We start from the raw sequence: 11,367 nt of genomic DNA, 5'->3' as shown, positions 1-11,367 counted from the left end.
TTTGTCTCTCGGAGCCACGGCCGCCGTCGTCGCCGCAGGTCCGGGCTGGGCACCGTGTCTGCAGCGTGACGGATGTTTTGCGAGAGGTTTGCAGGTCCCTCTGTGGGTGGGGGGATGCGCGTGGCCGCTGGAGACTCTGTTCCACAGCCCTCTCGGATCTCTTTCCCACGGTGTCGCTGGCGCGGCAGGGCTGCTCTCCTCTTCCCGCCCTGGCCCCAGTCCCCGGCGCGAAGGTCCCCCCGCGAGAGGTTTGCAGGTCTCTCTGGAACAGAAATCTCCCTCTCTCCAATATTCCGTGGTCTCTGGGTGCAGAATTCGCCCTGGGTTAGTCCCCTCTGGCGTTCTGTGGTTTGTGGGTTCGGAGCTATGTGTATGTGCGTCTTTCTACTTCGCCATCTTGGCTCCGCCCCCCGGAAAGACAGATTTTAATCATAAATGTGAATGTGAATGGAATGAACTCTCTCATAAAACAGAGATGGGTAGCTGAATGGATTAAAAGCCATATTCAACACTATGTTATTTACACGAAACACATTTGAAATGGAGGGATACTCACAGGGTAAAGGTAAAACGCTGGAGCAGAATATATTGTGCTTCAGCTTATGTAAGAAAAGCAGGGGTAACAATCCTAATCTCAGACAATGCAAAAGCAGAAATATATCTAATCAAAAGAGATAAGGAAGAAAAATATATCCTGCCAAAAGCCACCATAGACAATGAAGCAATGTCTTTATTAAACACATATGCTCCAAGTGGCACAGCATCCAAATACTTAGCGGAGAAGTTGGGGAAATTGCAGAAAGAAATAGGCAGCAGAACTATACTAGTGGGGGACCTCAGACTCTCCCTCTCTGAACTTAATAAATCTAACCTTAAAATAAACAAGAAATAAGTTAAGGAGGTGAATAAAACTCAGGATAATGTACATATGGTAGATCTTTGGAGAAAACTGAATGGGGATAGAAAGGAATATATCTTTTTTCTCAGTGGTACATGGCACATATACAAAGTTTGACCATGTTCTAAGGCATAAAAACCTCACAATTCAGTACAGAAAAGGAAAGATAGTCATTGTATCCTTCTCAGATCATAATGCAATAAAAATTATATGTAATAAAAGATCATGGAAAGATAAACCAAAAATTAATTGGAAACTAAATAATCTAATTCTATAGAAGGAGTGGGTTAAATAAGAAATCATAGAAACAATCAACAGCTTTATTCAAGAGAAAGACAATAATGAGATAACCTACTAAGTCTTATGGGATACTGCAAAAGCAGTCCTTAGGGGAAGTTTTATATTTTGAATGCCTACATGAATAAAATAGAGAAAGAGAAGATCAATAACTTGGGCATGGAACTGAAAAAGCTAGAAAAAGAACAAATTGAAAATCCCCAAGTAAATACTAACTTAGAAATACTGAAAACTAAAGGAGAGATTAATAAAATTGAAATTAAGAAAACTATTGAACTAATAAATAAAACTGGTAGTTAGTTTTATGAAAAAAATTATAAAATTGATAAACGTTTGGTCAATTTGATTAAAAAAAAAAGAAAGAAGAAAACCAAATTACCAATATCAAAAATGAGAGGGGTGAGCTCACTTCCGCTGAGGAGGAAATTAAAACAATAATGAGACATTACTTTGCCAAAATTTATGCCCATAAATTCAACGATCTAAATGAGATTGATGAGAATTTAAAAAAAAAAAACCAAAATTATAAATTACTCAGATTAACTGAAGAGAAAGTTGAATGCTTAAACAAAACCATGTCAGAAAAAAAAATGAACAAGCCATCAATAAACTCCCTACGAAAAATCTCCAGGGCTGGATGGATTTACAAGTGAATACTATCAAACATTTAAAGAATAGTTAATTCCAATACTGTGTGGACTATTTTGGAAAATTGTGGAGGAAAGAATCCTCCCAAATTCTTTTTATGATACAAATATGATTTTGATATCTAAATGAGGAAGAGTCAAAACAGAGAAAGAAAATTATAGAACAATTTCTCTAATAAATATAGATGCAAAAATATTAAATAAGATTTTAGTAAAAAGAATACAACAAATTATCATGAGAATAATGCATTATGATCAGGTAGGATTCATACCAGCAATGCAGGGCTGGTTCAGTATTAGAAAAACTAGCAGCATTATTGATCATATCAATAACAAACCTAACAGAAACCACATGATTATCTCAATATTTGCAGAAAAAAACTTTTGACAAAATAGAACACCCATTCCTATTAAAAACACTGGAGAGCATAAGAATAAAGGGAACTTTCCATAAATATTAAGCAGTATCTACCTAAAATCTTCAGCAAGCATTATATGCAATGGTGATAAGGTAGGTGCATTTCCAGTAGGATTAGGGGTGAAACAAGGATGTCCATTATCACCACTATTATTCAATATGGTACTAGAAATGTTAGCTGTCACAATTAGAGAAGATATGGAAATTGAAGGAATTCGAATAGCCAAAGAAGAAACTAAGTTTTCAATCTTTGTAGATGATATGATGATATACTTACAGAATCCCAGAGGTTCAAGTAAAAAACTACTTGAAATAATAAAGAACTTTGGCAAAGTTGCAAGTTACAAAATAAATCCGCACAAATCTTCTGCATTTCTATATATTAGTGACAAAGCCCAACAGCAAGAGATAGAAAGAGAAATCCCATTTTAAAGCTACGGTAGACACTATGGAAGATTTGGGAGTCTACTTGCCAAAACAAATCCAGGGGCTGTATGAACACAGTTAGAAGACACTTTTTGCACAAATAAAGTCTGATTTAAGTAAGTGGAATTGCATCAGTTACTCATTGGTAGCCTGAGCCAATATAATAAAAATTTCAATTCTACCTAAATTAATTTACTGATTTTGTGCCATACCAATCAAACTATCAGATAATTATTTTCTAGAACTGGAAAAAATAATATGAAAATTCATCTGGAAGAACAAAAGGTCCAGAATATCAAGGGAACTAATGAAAAGAAATGCTGGGGAAGGTGGCCTAACCCTACCAGATCTCAAACTGTATTATACAGCAGCAATTATGAAAACCACTTGGTCCTGGCTAAGAAACGGAATGGTATACAAGTGGAATATACTAGGTACTCAAGATACAGTAGACAATGAATATAGCAATCTCCTGCTTGATTAAACCCAAGGACCCCAGCTTCTGGGAGAAGAATTCACTGTTCAGCAAAAAATGCTGGGAAAACTGAATAAAAGTGTGGCAGAAACTAGGCATAGACAATGCCTGACACTATACACAAGAATATAGTCCAAATGGGTACATGATCTCGACACAAAGATTGATACTATGGACAAATTGCAGGAGCAAGGAACAATGTATTTATCAGATTTATGGAGAGGGGAAAAATTTTTGACTAAAGAAGAGATAGAGATCATTATGAAGGGCAAAATGGATAATTTTGATTACATTAAACTGAAAAGATTTTGCCCAACGAAACCTAATGCAACCAAGATTCGGAAGGATGTAGAAAAGTGGGAAAGAAGTTTTGCAGCTAGTGTCTGTGATAAAGACCTCATTTCTAAAACATATAGATAACTGAGTCAAATGTACAAGAATACAAATCATTCCCCAGTTGATAAATGGTCAAAAGGTATGAACAGGCAGTTTTTGGAGGAAGAAATTAAAGGTATCTATGGTCATATGAAAAAATGCTCTAAATCACTATTGATTAGAGAGATGTAAATCAAAACAACTCTGAGGTACCACATCACACGTATCAGATTGGTGAACATGATGGAATAGGAAGATAAATGCTGTAGAGGATGTGGGAGAGTTGGAACAATAATTTATTGTTAGTGGAACCGTGAGCTGATCCAATCATTCTGGAGAGCAATTTGGAACTATGCTCAAAGGGCTACAAAAATATGCATACCCTTTGACCCAACAATTTTGCTTCTGGGACTATATCCCCAAGAGATCCAAAAATGGGAAAGGGTCCCACATGTACAAAAATATTTATAGCAGCAGTCATTGTGGTAGCCAAAAACTGGAAATCAAGGGGATGTCCATCAATTGGGGAATGTCTGAATAAATTATGACATAGAAGTGTAATGGAATACTATTGAACTATAAGAAATGATGAACAGGAAGATTTCAGAGAGGCCTGGAAATATTACATGATCTGATGCTGAGTGAAAGTAGCAGAACTGGGAGAACTTTGTGCTAAGCAACGACCACAGTGTAAGAATGTTTTTTCTGGTAGACTTGGAACTTCATTGCAATGAAAGGACTTAAAAAAATTCCCAAGTATCTTTTAAGGCAAAATGCCTTCCATATCCTGAGAAAGAACTATGGATTTCAATTGCAGAATGTAGCAGATCATTTTCTTTTGTATTTTGTATGGTTTGTTATATGATTTCTCCCATTAATTTTAATTCTTCCACACAGTATGACTATAGTGAAAATGTGTTTAATACAAATTTAATACAAGTGTATTCCTAATACATTTTAGATATATATGTGTAGAACCTATGTATAATTGTATGCCGTCTCGTAGATGAAGAGGGAGGGAGGGGAAAAAAATCTATGTTATATGGTAGTGATTGTAGAACACTGAAAATTAAATAAATTAATTTAAAAAAGAAAAAAGAATTCAATAATATTAAATATGACCCCTCCTCAAAAAAAAAAAAAAAAGAAAATGAAGATATTCCTACCTCCATTTACTGGCTAGTAGGTGGTTTTGGCCTAGACGATAAAAGTGCAAAATAAGGAATTACATAAATGCAATTTTTAGTGAATGATACATTTCTAAAGTAATGTTGATGACTGTAGATATCACTATGAGTTTTGCTGGGGAATACAAATAGTTATCACCTCTCTTTCCTCCCAACTCCTTTTGTCCTAAGAGGTTTAGCCAATTATATCCAGTTATAATATTTATTTTCACTTGTAGTCTAAGAACAGCATAATGGCTCCTCAAGTCCATGGGGTCTTCTCCTCTGCTGCTTTATCGAATTTATGTTAAATGAAATGTTAAGAATGCAACCCAATCTCTCAGAATCTTCAGGTAATTGCTTAAAATTTAGGCAGAGGTTTCACTCTGTGCATTAATGTAAATCTATAGTCATCTCTAATTAACCCCTTACTTCTTAATGACTGAGGCAAAAAAGAATATTTGTTTAAAAAACTGGGCAGAATATGTTACATTTCTATTAATGTGCAAATATTGAAAGTGAAAACTATAAAAAGGAATATTTTTCTTTTAACTTTCTTTCATTTAACTTTATCTTTAAAAAAGGAGACAAAATCAAATCTCTCAGTGAATAGAATGGTAGACAAAGACTAAGGAAGTACTGAATTCAAATTCAGCTCTGTCTTCCTATGCTACCTCTTCTGTAAAATGGAGATAATAATTGCACCTACCTCCTGGGGCTCAAATGATATCTACATACATGTGTTGTATATGTATATATCATCTGTGTATAAAATATATACATTGTGATATACACACCTGTGTGCATATATATTTATAACCCTACATACATACACACATGTGATACATGTAATATGTAGCTATCTATATCTATCTATATATAATTTGAGGCTACAGATATTTGTGTAGAAGTACATAAATGCATGTTGCTTTGTTAATTTTAAAGCACTTATTTAACTGCTAGCTATTATTATTTTAATTATTGCTGTCAGGTTCCCCATGCCATGACCACCTTTACTCTCCTCTCTTTTTAATATTAAGAGATCTCATGTTTTCTGTAGCTAAAGCCCAGCAAGCAAACTGTGCCCTGAGCTTGGCACCACAACAATCCTTTGCAGTCACCCTCTGGATGAATTCTGCTGCAGCAAATCCCAGAATTGTTTCACAACAGCCTCAGGTTTTCCTGAGCTCAGACAAGCATTTGTAGGAAATATGTTCCTGGCATGAATCCCTGATATAAATCAAACTTATCTCTTTGTCACTGCTACAGCTCACTATGTAGCCACTGCTTTATGTACGAAGACTTTATGTGTCAAGACTTTCTAAAGCAGGTCTCCTCCTAGAGGAGGTCCAGGCATAAATGTCTAGTTTCCTTCCTCTGATGGAATAAAGAAAACTTTTTGGTTCTAACAACCATTGGGTCTTTGTTTTTGCTTTGTTTTATTTTTCTTTCGAGTTAAGAGTTGGGAGATTACCTCCATGAGTTCTTGGGTATTTTTCGGAGTTGTCAACAGCTGCATTATCTCCCTGACACTTTGATCGATTGCACACTTATTTTCAGGATTTGATATTACTTTTCCCCTCCCCCAACCTTTATCCTGTTGTCTCTGTGTCAACAATACTTTCTGCCTAAGTTTGTTAAACATTTTTGGGGTTGGGGAGGCTGACCTCACTGCTGTTGCTGCTGAGATATTTGAGGTAGCCACTATGTGAAGTCTTTCTCAATCAATTAACTAACTTTTATTTATTGAGTCTAGACTATGTCTCTTTAAAAATTGAGTGTGAAACTTAATTCTAATGGCTCAGAGATCTCTCTAGCCCTAAATTACCTCTTATGAAGGACAGAAAGAGAAGAATGTTTATCCTTACAACAATCAAGACTTCAGTTCTCAAACCCCTGTCACACTAAACATAAGGAAAGGTAGAGGAAAAAAAATGAATATGAATTAAACAGTAGGAGAGAGTTTGGTATCCTCCCCACGCCTTAACTGTGTGACTTTTGAGACCCAAGAATAGAAGTTTTGTAAAGCAAAGTCACATGTTGCTTTTTAGTAATGGTTACATATAATATAGATCATTTGGCTTCTACAACATGGGTTAGCATGATGTACTTTAATATATTTATTAAATAATAATATTGTTAAATAATTAAATAATATTAAATTAATATTAAATAATAATAAAATATGCATTTCAGAACTATCTTGCTACCAAAAGCAGTTCTGTGGTTATGCAGTGCCTCTATGTCTCTCTATTCTCTGTTCTCTCTTTCTATACACAGACACACACACACACACACACACACACACACACTCACACATGATGTTATAGGTAAACTCTTAGTTTGACCATGCTAAGTACATCTGTAGCCAGTACATGTTCTTCTTTATTTACTGCAGTTGCAGTAGGCCTTGTTTAAAAGAGGTGGTTTGTTTCTTTGTTCATTTATTATATTTAAGCAATTTTTGCTTGCTAAGTTCTGATATGTGTTCCATTCCAATCCCTCTCAACCCTAGAGCACTTTGAGGTTTGGGGAACAAAAATGCCTTTATGAGTGTAGACATTTCTTTAGATTGAGGAAGCTGAGTGAAGGAGGATGTCTTCATAGCTCTTCATCAGTAGGGGGAGCTTTTACTATATTCAGAACATAATAGTATTTGGAATTTATGTTTTGCAATAGGAAAGCATAGAAATGAAACATTATGGCTCTTACAAAATGGGTTTTTAAAGAATTAAACTGCCTCTGATTCCATTTTCATGGCTGACATGGTATCTTTTAACTTGTTATACACTTAAACAACTGAATAGAAGATGGAGCATTGCTTATTGCTAACTTTACCTGAAGAGGCTTAGTTCCTTTATTAGATTACAGAATGTGGTTTATATCCTGGAACTGTATAAGAACATTCTAGTGCTTCCTGAGAATTATTTTATAGTTGTCAGCTTTATTTCTTTTAAAGGAAAGAGATCTCTAGCAAACAATGGACTGCTTATTGTAGGATAAACCAAAGTATGTAATTCTGAAAACATTAAGGTGTAAATACCCATGACCTTGAAAGGAGAAGAACTGCTGTAATATAAGTTCAATATCCTTACTGAGAATTCATAAGCAGTCTGAATAAATGATCAGATAATTTAGAGATATTCCAATTCTAATTCTGAATTTTTTATTTCTGACTTTTAGACTACTCCTCAACACAGTACTCATATTTTTTTAAAAATTCTTGTTAAATAATTCAGTTTTCTTATTTATTTATTATTTCTTATTTATTTTTATTCTTATTTATTTAGGACTAAAATTGTTCATTTGCATAACCCTTCAGATCTTATCAATGTCCTATTGTAATAAAATTGTACAATAGAAAAAAATGTCTATATTAAATGTGGATGGCACGATCAGATAAGTGTGGTACTACAGTACCATCACAAAGCCAAGAAAGATTTGGACTTGTCATGGGTCTGTCCTTCAACACTGATGAATAAGCAGATAAAGTACCATACATAAAGATTTTTCTCCTCCTTTCATAAAACAAATCTTTACCTTTTTCCCTCCTGTAAACTATTTGAAATGATTTTCCTTCAGATTCTATGTAAGGAAAACATTTTTTATTCATTTTAAAATTTCTTTTCAGCTGCATTTTCTTTACTGGGAATAAAAAAGCTAGTATATTTTCCAAATGTTTCCTTTAATTCTTCATTTAGGATTTGTTTTTTTCTAAGATATAAATTGAATGGTCTTCTTTTGTTTAAACTCCTACTGTCTCAGCATTCTTATGGTTCAGCTTAATTACTTTAGGGAAATGATTTCCAGTATTGTTTCTTAAGCTATATCTTCACAGTTCATGGTAAGTAGAGAATTGAGTACTTATCTTATTTCAAGCACTATAAAAAAACAATCCAGATAATGAAGGCCCCAAATGGATTTACAAGGAAAGGGATTATCTGAATTTGCTAGTTCCCCCTGAGCCACCACTAGCATGGGGCAAATGGAGCTCTTGAGGTGTTGGTATAAGAGGCAGGAAGGTAAATTACTCTTATTCTGATACTGTAGACCTTTAAATAAAAAGGAGAGGTAATACTTCTCTCCTGTCCATTTCCCCTGCCATTTATCAGGAAATACTCTTTTAAATGAGTGATCTAGTAGTAAGTCAGCAAATATAGCACAAAGAAACAGACATTTCACACCAAAAATGTATGTGCCTTATTGAACTTTATTGAAGAATATTATTTATAGTTAGCAGACATATTGGGGGTTAGATGATATCAGTAGGTGCTACAGTCAGGTGGTGCATTGGGTACAGTGTCTAGCTTAAAAGTCAGGAAGATTCTTCTTCTAGGTTCAAATCTGGTTTCAGATACTTACTATCTGTGTGACCCTGGGCAAGTTTCTTAATCCTTTTTCCTCAGTACCTCATCTGTAAAATGAACTGAAGAAGAAAATGATGAACCACTCTGGTATCTCTGCCAAGAAAACCTCACATGGGATCACAAAGAGTTGAACATAACTGAAGAAGACTGAATAACAAACAACAGTATTATCTACAGTCAGGTCCCTGTCTATGTACTTTTCTAAAGTTGCGGATAGACTAGGAGAGCCAGATATTTGTCTTTCATCAGGGAAAAAGCCTAATCTCTTAGGTGTGCCAGTGTTATGTGCTAACTTTTCTTTCTTTTATAACTCTGGGGCTGTGACTGGTAGAGAGTCAAGTAACCTCTACACCAAGCTATATGTGTTATCATGTTTGAACATAGTGTAATTGAATATTATATATAGTAGGATTGGGGAAGGGCCCAGGGGTGGGCTAAGAGGAGAGGGTAGGAATCTTTTTTGCCCCATGACTGACCTAGCAAATTTATTAGGCCTGATCTCATGGTGTTAACTGAGATCTAAGAAACTGTCCCAGAGCCTAGTAGTACACTCCTACACACAGATAGCTATAGCTGTTTAGAGAATAGGATAAAACACTTTCTGGATCATGAAATGCAAGTTCACCAAAGAATAAGCTTGGCGTTATTTGTGTTCATGACCTGAGTTTCTAACTTAACTCTTTGCTATCCCAATCGAGCTTCCAGATTTTAAGTCATGGTATTGAGATAGACATATTACATAGTTAATGTTCACTCAAAACTTTTTTCAGACCTTGCATCTATGTGACTGATCAAGTCAACTACTTGGTAGACACAAACTTTATTTTTGTGGTGATAGAAGTTATTCAGTCCTAAATGTTTCCATGTTTCCTACTTCTCTGGTAAGAACTCTGCTCACTGCCACCTTTCCAAAAGACTTTTCACTGTTGTACCCATTTCCTGCAGTTACCTTCCTTCTCCACCTCTGATTAAGGCCTAATTTTCTGGGATAAAGGTTACTCCCTTTCCAGCTGGGACCAAAATTTTCCCAAGTTCAGTTATAGCTAGCATTGTTTCTGATTTATACTATCTGAATTAAGCTCCTGCATATTCAATTACCTATTTGACTTTTTTCTGTGGCAAGCCAGTCAAATAAATCTGCTTTTCCCAACTCTCTAAATAATTTTCTTTGTTCAATATTCTACATATAAGTAGATTTACTAAAATTATGTTGTCTAAACAATACTTTAACTCCAGTCCAGTCAAGAGAAATTTTCTACTGTAGTCTGGCAGATGTGGCTATTTAAAAATTACAAGAGACATAGTTTCGGGGTAATTTCATCATTTTATTAATAAGACCAAGACATTTATTAATAACCGGATGGTAATTTGTCTCTCTTAGACCAAAGATCGCTAATGGTAGTGGGCTTAAAGTTTATATGCTCTATGAAGAGTAGTTATTCTTGAAGGGTGTCAATCACCTCTGAGTGGTTAAAACAATGGGAGGTGGGTTATATTAAAATGTGGGTCTTGGGGTTCTTGACTTAGGTCAACAAAATCTTTGTCAAAGAGACATCAATTTCCATATTACTTGTCCTGACAAAAGGTAGAATCATTATTTTCCCAGACATGTCTGAGAAAATACAATGAGCAAGAACACATTCATTAGCCCAAACTTGCAAGGATTTTCCTATCTGGTTAGATACTGATCTGAGCAAATCTTTTTCAATTAATTAATTAATTTTAAGTTTTCAACATTCATTTCCACAAAATTTTGAATTCCAAATTTTCTACCCATCTCTCCCTTCCCCCCACTCCAAAACACCGAACATTCTGATTACCCCTTCTGCCAATCTGCCCTCCCTTCTAACACCCCTCCCTTCCCTTATCCCCATTATCTATACTTCTTATTTCCCAGTTGTATGCAAATCACTTCTCAACATTTGTTCCTAAAACTTCGAGTTCCAACTTCTCTTCCTTCCTCCCTCCTCATCCATCCCCACTGAGAAGATAAACAATTCAATATATGCTTTATATGTGTAGTTTTGCAAATGACTTCCATAATAGTCATGTTGCATAAGACTAACTATTTCTCTCCATCTTATGCTGCCCTCCATTTCTTCTATTCTCTCTTTTGACTTGTCCCTCCCCAAGAGTGTTTACTTCTAATTGCACCCTCCTCCCATTTGCCCTCCCTTCCATCATTTCCTGACCCCCAGCTTATCTCCTTCTTCCCTACTTTCCTGTAGTGTAAGATATGTTTTCATACCAAATTGAGTGTGCATGTTATACCTTCCTTGAGCCAAATGTGATGAGAGT

This window comes from Notamacropus eugenii, chromosome 4, assembly GCF_028372415.1.
Source record: "Notamacropus eugenii isolate mMacEug1 chromosome 4, mMacEug1.pri_v2, whole genome shotgun sequence".
NCBI lineage: Eukaryota > Metazoa > Chordata > Mammalia > Diprotodontia > Macropodidae > Notamacropus > Notamacropus eugenii.
This window is presented reverse-complemented; position numbering follows the sequence as displayed.